Genomic DNA, 12527 nt, shown 5'->3' with positions numbered 1-12527 from the left:
CACATCTTTCTTCTCCTGTCTTTTGTTTGGAGCCTGCTTCTCTGGGGGTGGGACCCCCGCAATGGCCACTATTTTATATTTATATCAGATCCTCAAGCAGAGGGTCTCCTGGATTTGACTTTGGCCCCTTGAGGTTGAGTCAGATCTAGTGTCCTATTGGTGCTCTTTCTTCAAGGGGCAGGGGGGGCAGGGTTCCCTCCAGGCTTCCACTGCATTCTACCAGTGGCATGACATTATTGAAGTTATTGAAGTGAAGCCCAGCTAGTCTCGCTTCTGAGACAGCAGCTTAGATGGAAGTAGTCTCTAGGGTTCCCCAATACAAACAGGCTCAACATCTGCATCCAGGCAGCCCCACCCAGCTATCAGCCTTGGAGACCCAGGAAAACAATCTGGAGACTTAACATTCTTCATGTGACTGAGGAAGCCTGGGCGGGTGGCCTCCAGAGCAGAGCCATGATTGAAATACAGCTCATGGGGAGCCTTTCCTGATCTCGTTAGCTGTAGTCTTCCCCACCCCGCAAATTAATATCAAATAAATATCTAATATTTATTTTGTAGGCGTTTGTTAACTCCTCCAATACAATGCAAGCACCCAGAGGTCAAGGGCTGTTTCCTATCTGTCTTACTATCCCCAGTACCTAGCATAGTGCCTGGAGCCTCACTGGAGCCTTCAATAAATACTTGTTGACTGGCTGGGAAAGGGTGGATGGGAGGGAGATAGAAGGCAGGAGCTGACTCAGTCTTGGGTGCTATCCTGTGGTGGGTAGATGGGCTGTTACAGAAAGAAACAGAAGGCAGAGAGAGAAGAGTGGGAGGGTTTCCTATGTGAGGAGAGCTCAGTGCCTGGCACATAAGCCCTCATTCATTCATTCATTCAACTCTGAGAACCAAGTAGATAAATAAGAACTGCATCCCAAGATGAAATGAGTGGGGGTTAAGACTGAATCTAGAAAGGGCAGCTTGGTGGCATAGTAGATAGAACACTGGCTCTGGAGACAGGAGGACCTGAGTTCAAATCCGACCTCAGATACTTACTAGCTGTGTGACCCTGGGCAAGTCACTTAATCCCAATTGCCTCCAAAAAAACAAAACAAACAAACCAAAACCCGAAAGACTGAAGCTGGAGGCAGCCAAGACACCACAGGGGCAGGTAGGAGGAACAACACTGATAATAGCTAGCATTTATTTAGAGTTTTAAGGCTTACAAAGCACTGTGCATCCATTATCTCATTTGATTCTCACAACAACCCTGGGACACACATACTATTTTTATTCCCATTTTATGGATGAGGAAACTGAGGCATAGGAAAGTTAAGTGACTTGCCCAGGGGATCATACGGCTAATTTGAGGTAGGATTTGAATTCAGGTCTTCCCAACCTGCACTCTATCCACCGTACCACCTAACTACACTAGGAAGCTAGGAATATCCAATTCTCTCCACAGAGACAGTAGCATACAAGACTTTATAATCAAAGTAAGTTTGTGAACAGCAAGAGGGTTAAGACCCCTTGGCAACCATTCTCTGAACCCGAGTGCCCTCATATCACTGCGTCCAGCATAATGTCACCCAACTGTACCTTAGTGCAAATTAGATTAGGAGCCAGAAGCTCAGATTCTAGTTTCATTCCCTTCTCTACCTGTGTGACCTTGTACAAATCAAGGGGTAAGGGAGCCCTGGACTCAGGAGCAGCCTGGGTTTGAATCCTGCCACTATCACTTACCAATGGCATGTTCCCTATATCTGTCCACTCTTTCCATTGATGTTGCCTGTTGTATGTATTTGTTGGAGAGGGTGTGTTGGCTTTTGGTGGGGGGAACGGCTGTTTTGCAAGTTTTGCTTTGTTGCAACTTTTCTCAGTAAGCCAATTCATTAAATGGGCATGTCCTGGAATTAAAGAATCTCAGAGCTAGAAAGAATCTCCATGCCTATTTACTCCAAACTGTACCTGAACAGGAAGCTAGTCTAGAACATACCCTGTAAGTGGTTATCCAGCCTTTGCTTGAAGACCTCCAGGGAAGAGGAACATATTACCTTAGTAGGTGGCCCAAATTCACCATTTTATGATATCTACTTGTTGCTCCTAATTCTGTCATCTAAGGCCAAGGAAAACACGGCTAATTCTTCATCTATGTGGCAGCTATTCAACTACTTGAAGACATCTATCATGACTCCCGTAAATCTCTTCTCCAGGGTAAACAGCCCTATTTCCTTGAGCTGATTCTCATAAAGCATAGCTCCAAGGCCCTTCTCCATCTAGTGCCTTCAGGGTGTTCTGGTATCTATGCAAGGGTATGCCATTAAACTGAGGATAGCCTCTAACTTCATATGAACAGGCTTGGAATGTGTGTGATTAGTCTGATAGAAGAGACCATCACCTGGACCCCTGGGTTGCGGTCATCTCCATGCCTAGTCGATATCCCCTCATCTGGGTGGGAGAACTGAAGAGGCCAGGGTTAGAAACCGGGGAACCCAGAACCCCAGAGCTATTGGGCAGTTATTGGGAAAATAACCGTTACCTTGTTAATTATCTTGACTTCAGAGATTAGAATTGGGATGTATATGAAATTCTCACTCTAATTGGGGGTGAGATCTCTGACCAAGGGCCCCTGGAACAGAAATAGGACCCCTCAAAAAAGACTAAGCCTCAGTCCACTAGCAAGCTGGGCAGCCTCTGCTCTTTATTCTAAAGCTAGGTGATGCAGTGGATAGAGCATTGGGCTTGGAATCAGGAGGACTCATCTTTGTGAGTACAAATCAGGCTTTAGACACTTACCAGTTGTGTGACCCTGGGCAAGTCACTTCACCCTGTTTGCCTCAGTTTCCTCATATGTAAAATGAGCTGGAGAAGGAAATGGCAAACCACTCCAGTGTCTTTGCCAAGAAGATCCAAATGGGGTCACCAAGAATCAGATACAACTGAAACAACAGCTGGCATCTGGGGCTGAGGATGTCCAACTGGGAGATACGAAGCTTCAGCAGTGAAGACTTTGGGGGCTTGAAGAGAAGCTTTTTCCTAAAAGAGAATGGCAATGCCTGCTCTTATCTTGAAGAAAATTAGAGAATTTCAGCTAAGCCAGAAGCTGGAGGGAGTGGACCAATCTACAGAGAAGCATCAGGTGTAGACTAGGAGTCCAGGAGGGCATCATTCAGTGGAAACTTCAGCTCTCACAGAGTGGACTTTGGTGGAGATCATGCCTCTAGCAAAGTAGCTTCAGGGAGGGACTGCCAGACCGGAGGGAAGCAGACCCAGTGGGAGCAATGATATCTCTAGATGTGTCTGGAAAACACATCAGTAGGCCTCACTGAAGTATCCAAGGAGGCAGTTGCCCTCCCAATGCACGTACCCTGGACACGTGTATTTCCTACATGTCTGCTTCTCCACATATATTCCCGATATCCTTCCACTCTTTCCACTGACATAGTCTGTTGTATATATTTGTTGGAGAGCATGTCCTAGCTTTTGGGGGGAAAACAGCTATTTCACAAACTATAATTTGTTGAAACTTTTCTCACTAAGCCAATTCATTATATGTTTTTGTTTTGTTTTGTTTTGTTTTTGGTGAGGCAATTGGGGTTAAGTGACTTGCCCAGTGTCACATAGTTAGTGACATTATATGGTTTTATAGGCAGCTAGGTGGTATAGTGGATAGAGCACTAGGCCTGGAGTCAGGAAAAATTGAGTTCAAATCCTACCTCAGACACTTAATAGCTATGTGACCCAAGTCATTTAGCTCCTGTCTGCCTCAGTTTCCTCATCTGTAAAATTGGGGATAATAATAGCACCTACCCCCTTGGGGTGTTCTGAGGATTAAATGAGTTAATATTTGTAAACATCTTGGTATGTAGGAGATACTTAATGAATATTTTTTTTCCCCTTTCCCCTTTATTTTGAACTAATTATGTCCTCTGGCTGAGTACTACCATGGTTTTAGAGCATCCATACCCAAGGACACTTTGATCCTGGGGTAGCCTTTCTCTGGGGAACTTGCCCTTTGAGCTGCTGGAGATACTCCCAAGTGCTACATGACTATCCTTCCTGAGCTGTGGGGCTTAGTACTGGACATAATACTCTGGAAGTCTGGCCAGCCATTTCCTTATTCCTGAATGCTGCGCTTCTCTTCATTAATCATATTACTAGCATTTCTATAGCACAATCTCGTTTGATCCTCACAACAACACTAGAAGATTGTTGCTATGTAGTCATTTTTCAGTCGTGTCCAACTCTTCATGACCCCATTTGGGGTTTTCTTGGTAAAGATACTGGAGGGGTTTTCCATTTCCCTCTCCAGCTCATTTTAGATAAGGAAACTGAGGCAGAGGTAAGTGACTTGCCCAGGGTCACAAAGCTAGTAAGTGTCTGAGGCTGAATTTGAACTCAGGAAAGTGACTCTTCCTGACTCCAGGACCGTGCCCACCTAGCTGTCCTTGGAAGGTAGGTGTTATTTTTATCTCCATTTTTACAAGTGAGGAAATTGAGGCATAGAGCAGCTAAGTGAGGTGGTAAATATCTGAGACAGGATTCCAACTCAGGTATTTCTGATTCCAAGCCCACCACTCTTAACCACTTCAACCAGATGGCACAACTAGATAACAGTATGTCTGAAAAAAACATGGGAGTCTCAGTAGATCGTAAGTTTAATAAGAGTCTACATTTATAATATGGAAACAGAAAATGGCTAATGAGCTCTCAGCTAAGTAGTAGAGTGCATAGACCATTGGATTTGGAGTGTGGAAGACCTGAGTTGGAATCCTGCCTCCGACACTTAATAGCCTTATGTAATAATGATAATATAATAATACTAGCACCCACTTCTCAAGGCATTTGAACCAGATAGCACATGTACAGCCCTTGGCAAACCTTAAAGCACTATATAAATGCTAGCTATTCTTATTGTTATTAATTCTTTTTTTTTGGAAGTTTTTTTTTGTGTGTGACGCAATTGGAGTTAAGTGACTTGCTCAGGGTCACATAGCTACTAAGTTTCAAGTGTCTGAGGCCGCATTTGAACTCAGATCCTCCTGACTCCAAGGCTGGAGCTCTACCTACTGTGCCACCTAGCTGCCCTTGCTATTAATTCTTATTAATGACATATTTGTGAAGTTGAGATTTCAAATCACTTTGCAAGTGTAAAACTTTATTTTTTATCATCATTGAATTTTATTTTATTAGATTTGGTCTAACATCCTAACCTGTCAAGATTTATAGAATCTTGGTTATCATCTGATGTTGGCTATCCCTCTCAGCTGTGGGCCATCTGCAACTATGATAAATGACACCATCTATGTCTTTATTCAAGTTGTCGATAAAAAGGTTAAGCAGCACAGATCTCTAGGGCAATTCATCTCTCTGAGTGTCAGTTTCCTCAGTTTTAAAATAATAATAATGATGATAGTACTAATTACACAGGGTTGTTGGGATGAGTCAATAAGATAATGCATGTTTATCACAAGCTGTAAACCCTAAAACGCTCTCTTGTTATTACAAATCACTTTTCCTTCGGGTTCTTGGGTTTCCTCATCTGTCAAATGGGAATAATATAAGACCTCTGTTTTCTATAGAGGGTTGTTCTGAGGATCAATGTGATCATCTGTGTGAAAGCACTTTGAAGGGTCTAAAGTACTGTCTGAGTCGAAGGCATTATTGTTATTACTTCTAGGAAGCAGGACCTGTGTGGAGGAGACCGTGGGTATACAATGCCTGGCTATAGCCATCGCTGAAAGTCTGCCCAAAGCTGTCAGCAGAACAGCTCATGTTACTGTGATGCCTTCACAGAGGTACATGGGTGGTCTGAGCAGATGGTGTGTGTGTGGGAGAGAGGGGAGGAGGAAGGAGAGGGGAGGTGGAGAAAGAGGGAGGGAAAGGAAAGGAAGAGGGAAAGAGAGAGTGGGGGGGGCAAATGGGAAGAAGGGGGAGAGAGAAAATGGAGAGTCAGGGACAGAGAGGGAAGGGGAGGGAGAGGAAAGGTGGAGAATCAGGGAGAGAAATGGAGAAGGGGGAGGGAGAGGAAAGGTGGAGAAAGTGGGAGGGAAAGAAAAGGAAAAGGAGAGTCGGGGGAAAGTGGGAAAGGGGAGGGAGAGGGTGAAGTGAAAAAAGAGACAGAGAGCTCCCCCCTCCCTTTAGCTTGACTACTGAATGTAGGGGAAGGTGTTGTGTTAAGACTGTGAGTCAGTTAAAAAGGAACCTTCCATTCCTGCCACTGTTAGGGTCTTACTGAACAGGGAAACTGGTGTAGGATTTGGGGCAGCTAAGTAGCCCAGTGAATAAAGTACGTAGGCTAGAGGCAGAAAGGCCTGAAGACCTGAGTTCGAATCTGGTCTCAGACATTTGCTAGCTGTGTGACCCTGGAAAAGTCAATTAACCTCTATTGGCCTTAGTTTCCTCATCTGTGAAATGGGGATAATAGCATCTACCTCCCAGGCGGGAGGATCAAATGAGATAATAATTGTGAAGCATTTAGTGCAGTGCCTAGCACATGGTAAATGCTACATAAATGTTAGTTATTATTATTATTAGGGTTAAGGCTCTCTTCCAATACAACATCAAAAGAGTCTCTGAGAGGAACAGTGAGTGAAGAAGAGAGAAGTTGCATCTTCTCCCTGCCCGTTTCCGTGGTAACTGAACTGCTTCCTTAGACAAGAACACATCGTCCTCTTGGAGGACATTCTGGTCAGCCTCCTAGTAGAGGCCTGATCAGAAGATGGGGCTTATTTGCCTACAAGACAAATGTCTGGGGAAGGGAGAGTACTCTAGGCTTACCTCAGAAAGTTCCCTTTCTCCTAAGATGTGCAGACTGCCATCTACTATTCACATTGAGACATCTGTCCCATTCTGTCTGGGTCTTTGGCCTCCCTAAGAGTGGGTGGAGCTTATCCTTTCTGTCTTCTCTAATATCTTTCTCTCTGTAGTCTCTCTAGGGTCCAGATCTGCCCCTCCCCTCCCCTCCCTTCCCTCCTCTTCCCTCTCCTCCCCTCCTCTCCTCTCTGATCTATGCGCCATCATAAGAGATGGACAAAAGTCAGACAGCCAACCCCTGTAGTGGATAAAATCTCATCAGATTGTTTTCCATTAAAGGAGAGACAAGAATAAAGAGAACATGGCCTAGGGGTAAAAACTGTGGCTTAGGAGTCAGAAAAACTGGGTTCCAATTCTGTTTTCACCACTAAGTAGCTAAGGTGGTAAGATAGTGTGTTCTGGTGACCTTGCGAAGATCACAACTACTTTATGCCTCAGTTTCCTCATCTATAATATGGGAAATACAATGAAACCTACCTCTTTGCAGGAGACCGTGTGAATCAAATTAGATAGTGTATGTTAGACTATCCTAGAAAGCATGAAAGTTCATGCTGATGTAGGTTGTTTTTGCTGGAGGGCACTGGAGTGACAATGAGCATTTTTCAAATTAAGGTGACGCAGAGCTGAGGAAGGACCTCAAAAAGCTAAATTCCAGCTTAGGAGCTGTACTCTTGTCTTGAGAGGGGTCTCATGAGCTCTAGAGACCACCTCCAGGATCAGAGACAAAATTGGTTCTTGGATATGATTTATAGCTTATCTGTTTCCCATTGCCTAGGCTGCCTACCTCAACTGGCCAGTGCGGTCATGATTGTTGTGTCGTTTCAGTCGTGTCTGACTCTTTGTGACCCCATTTTTTTTCGCAGAGATATTGGAGTGGTTTGTCATTTCTTTCTCCATCTCATTTTACAGATGAGGAAACTGAGGCAAACAGGGTGAAGTGAATTGCTCAGGGTCACACTACTAGTAAGTGTCTGAGGCTGGATTTGAACTCAGGTCCTCCTGACTCCAGGGCTGACACTCAATTCACTGTGCCATCTAGCTGCCCCTGGTACCAACCAGTACCTAGGTGTTCAAGGAGTAGAAAATAATTTTATTATAAAGCACAGTAAAAATTTAAAACAAAATATACTTGGGAAGGCAAATACTGCAAAAATACTGCATGACACATTTCCAAAGCCAAACACCACTGTGTGTGTGATTATTCACTGGGTGTGGGATTCCCAACTTCCTCACTCCATTAGTGAAGACAATTAATAGTTGAAAAGATGCCCAGAGCCAGAGCCTGGGTGCAATGCTACTGAATGGAGTGATGGGAACCCTCCACCTCTGTAACCTCAGGGATTCAGAGACATGCTTACCCTTCTACTTCAATTGGGTGATGAGGTTCAGGAGCCTTGATGAGGAAGTCTTTCTCTGAGGAGTGCTCCCAAGACTGCTAATTCTGGATCCCAGTGGACAGCTGTGGATGTTTGGGATTGCTGTTGTGAGCCCTCCTGCCCCCAAGTAGAGCCCATACTTGCAATTTTTGTACCAGGGTCTAATAGTCTGGGTCAAGGAGATTTAATTGTTGCTATTATCGTTGGCCATGGAGATGGGGGGAAGCTCTTTCTCTAGGAAAGAGCTTACATAGGGTGTAACCAGAGGTGCCATCTGGTGGCTTGTATTTTAACTATTTATTCTTGTTATTTTTCACTGCCTTAATGTTAAACTGAATTGTTTCTTAACAGCTGAAGTACTACAAATGCTATCAGTACCATCTTAGTTTCAGCACTCTGGGGCAAAGTCCCACTTGCTCCACCCTAGTTAGAGCTCTGCTTGTATACCCACCCTCCACCTGCCATATCCCTTTCAGACACACTTCATTCCTCTATCCACTCTGTACTTGTCTCTCTCTGATATTTCCTTCTCTTATGCTCCTATTTTCCTTTTAGTGGGGTTAGGGAAAAGAATGAGTCTTTGAACTAGTAAATTTGATTTTCATTCCTGGGAAAATCCCAGAAAGGATTATGAAAGAGATGGTTAGCAAACATCTAGCAAAGGAAGTAGAAATACTAAAGAGCCAGCATAGCTTCATCCAGAATAGGTATTACCAGATTAACTTTATTTCCTTTTTTGTTTTGGACAGGGTTACTAAACTGGTGGATGAGAGAAAATGGGTAGCTAGGTGGTTCAATGGATAGAGTACTGGGCCTGGAGTCATTCAAATCCTGCCTCAGACACTTACTAGCTGTGTGACCCTAGGCAAGTCACTTAACCCTGTTTGCCTCAGTTTCCTCATCTGTAAAATGAGCTGGAGAAGGAAATGGCAAACCACTCCAGTATTCTTGCCAAGAAAACCCCAGATGGGGTCACAGAGAGTCAGATGCAACTGAAAATGACTGAACAACAACAAAGATGAGAGAAATGCTGTAGCTCTAACTGTGGATGTAACTCATACTCTACTTGTGGAAGAGATACAAGGATGAGTACTAGTTACAGTTAAATGAATTCGGATTTGGCAGATTGGCCAGACTCAAAGAGTAGTCATGAATGATTCCCTGGCCTCTTGGCAAAAGGCATCCAATAGAGTTAACAGAAATCTTCCTTACCCTTGTGTCATTTATTATTTTTTTTTTATCAATTACCTAGATAAAGGCATACGCATTAAATTTGCAGATGGCACTAAACTAGAAAGGATAGCTAGCACCCTGGATGACAGTGAGGATCCAGGAGATCTTAACAGGCTGGAGCACTGAGCTGAAGCTCATAAGATGAAATTGAATAGGGATAAAAGTCCTACATTTGGTTTAAAAAACAAACGAACAACTTCACAAGTACAGGATGAATGAGGCATGGTCAGATCAAAGTTTGTCTGGAATGGGGAGGGGGAGAAGGATCTAGGGATTTCAGTGGACCGCAAGCTCAGTGTGAGTCAGGGGTGTGATGTCACAGACACAAAAGCCAATGCAAGTTTGGGCTGTGTTCAGGTAAGCCCAGCTTCCACAAAGAAGGAGATAAATAATCCCTTTGTACTCTGTCTTGGTTGAATACCTCTGGAGTATTATGTTTCATTCTGGATACCACAATTTTAGGACATTAATAAACTGGAAAATGCCCAAAGAAGGGCAGCGAAGATGATGACGGGCCAGAGTCCATGTCATGTAAGGGACAGAGGAAGAAACTAGGGATGTTTAACCTGGAAAAAACAAGATCATTGGGGGAGTGGATTTGGAGGGGGAAGGCTGGTTATGTTCAAATATTTAAAAGACTGTTATTCAGAAGAATGATTAGATTTGTTCTGTTTGGCCCCAGAGAGAACCAGAAACAAGGGATGGAAGCTGTGAAGAGGCGATTTAGGTTTGATCTCAGGAAGAATATTCTGACCACGAAAGCTGTTCAGAAGTGGAATGGGCAGCTCTAGAAGTGTCTGAGTCGGGGGTGGGGGCCTTCACTGGAGGTCTTGAGCTAGAGTGCATGACCACTTATCGGGGGTTATAGTAGAGATTTCTTTCAAGTATGAGTTGGAATAGATAGTCACTTAAGTACCTTTTGACTCTACAATCTATGATTCTGTGACTACCCCTAGAAGGTATGGGTATATCTACAGGGTATTGGGCTCTCAGTAGGTGGTGGAGTGGGCCAGATCACAAAGAACTGAGCTGGGGTCTGGGGCAGGGATCATTGTGTTTTGAATCTTGTTTTCGCCTTAAGTTTCAACCTACTACAGACACTGTTCCAGATCCTGACCCATCCTGAGACATCCTACCCAGTGGTGTAGTATGTTGTTGTTCATTGTTTCAATCATGTCTGACTCTCCATGACCCCATTTTAGGGGTTTTCTTCACAGAGAGACTGGAGTGGTTTGCCATTTCCTTCTCCAGCTCATTTTACAGATGAGGAAATTGAGGCAAACAGAGTTAAGTGACTTGCCTAGGGTCACACAACTAGTAAGTGTGAGGCAGGATTGTAACTCATGAAGATGAGTCTTTCTGACTTCTGGCCTAGTGCTCTATCACCTGTGCCACCCAGCTGCCCCATTGGTGTAGCATACCAAGGGCATTTTCCCAGCTGGTTGGCTGGTGGGTACTGGCCAAGGGAAATGTTGGCTAACAATTGTTGTCCTTCTCTGAGACCACCCTCTACAAATAGAGATCAAAAAGAAATAAGGTACTTGGTCAAAATACCTTCCCAAGGTATCCGAAGCAGATCCTGTACCAAGCATTTTTCTCACAATAACCTTGTGAGGTAGGTAGTGCAAGGCTCATTTTATAGAAGAGGAGATTGAGTCTCAGAGATGTTAAGTGACTTGTTCTCACACCTCAAGTTAATTGCTGAAGCCAGAATTGGAACCCAAGATCTCCTGTCTCCAATCCCAGCCTTTTACTATACTTCACTTTTAATGCATATGACCTTGGGGAAATCACTTCACCTCTTGGGCCTCAGTTTCCTTATCTGTATAATGAGAGAATTGGTCTAAGTGATTCTAAGGTCCTTTTTAGTGCTAACATCCTGTTATTAGGGAAGACAGCCCAGTCTGTCTGATTAACCAGGCTGAAAATAAACTTTGAATTATCCATGATTGCTTTCTATACTAAACAAATTAACCAGAGAAGATACTCTTCTGGTCCCTGGGAGATTCTCTCCTAGTATTCTCCCTCTTTCTACCAAGGGAGTCACCGGCACGTATGGAAAACATTTGTGTGAATTGGGGAGACTCAGGGATGCTTTAGAACAGCAGTCCTCAAAGTGGAGTCCTGTGACCCTTGGGGTCCCTGAGATTCATTCAGGGAGTCTACAAGATTAAAACTATTTTCATAATAATACTAAGAAGTTTTCATTCCTAATATAGCAAATATCCATAGATTTTATGATCTACAGAAAGAAAATCTCTTTGGTGGAGGGTAGAGGGACTCCATAATTTTTTTTACTCGATAATTTTTTTAAGTATGTAAATGGGCCTTGGGCAGCTAGGTGGTGCAATGGATGGAGGGCCGAAGCTGGAGTCAGGAAGACTCATCTTCTTGAGTTCAAATCTAGCCTCAGACACTTAGTAACTATGTGACCCTGGGCAAGTCACTTAACCCAGTTTGCCTCAGTTTCTTCATCTGTAAAATGAGCTGGAGAAGGAAAGGGCAAACTACTCCAGTATCTTTGCCAAGAAAACCCTAAATGGGGTCATGCAGAGTCGGACACAACTGAGAAAACGAGTGAATAAAAAAAAGGAGCCTAAAAACCCTTAAGTTTGAGAACCACTGCTATAGAAAGTTGGGCTAGTGTTCCCAGGGATAGTTCAGTTGCTCTGGCCAAATAGATGTTTAACCAAGTAAGGATGGGTTCCTCCCAGCCCTTTAAATAAACCAAATAATCATTTCCTGCTCAGAACAGCCCCACACCAAATTCTGCAGATCCAGGTCTCTGGGTCTAAGCAATTAAAAGAAGAGAAACCGATTCTCTTTTTGGAAGTGATTACGCCTGGGGTCTGAGCAGAGTCTCCCTCTGTGATATTAAGCCAAGAACACTTCTTGTCCTATAGTCCCCTATGGGTCCCCCAAATCACTAGCAAATGCTACGCCCATGGTGGCTGACTCACTCCTTCAGACCTTTTCCCTCCCTTACCCACTCCTTCCCAGTCGGGCCATCACATTGGGTCACCTCAGACTGACATCATCTCAGGCACATGTTCCTATTCCATCTTTAAGATGTGTGTTTTCCTAGCCCCAGTGAAGTCCTAGCCTTAAATAGGCTAGATTGAA

Source organism: Vombatus ursinus, unplaced genomic scaffold (assembly GCF_900497805.2).
Source record: "Vombatus ursinus unplaced genomic scaffold, bare-nosed wombat genome assembly UNPS02014945.1, whole genome shotgun sequence".
In the NCBI taxonomy this organism is placed as follows: Eukaryota; Metazoa; Chordata; class Mammalia; order Diprotodontia; family Vombatidae; genus Vombatus; species Vombatus ursinus.
This window is presented reverse-complemented; position numbering follows the sequence as displayed.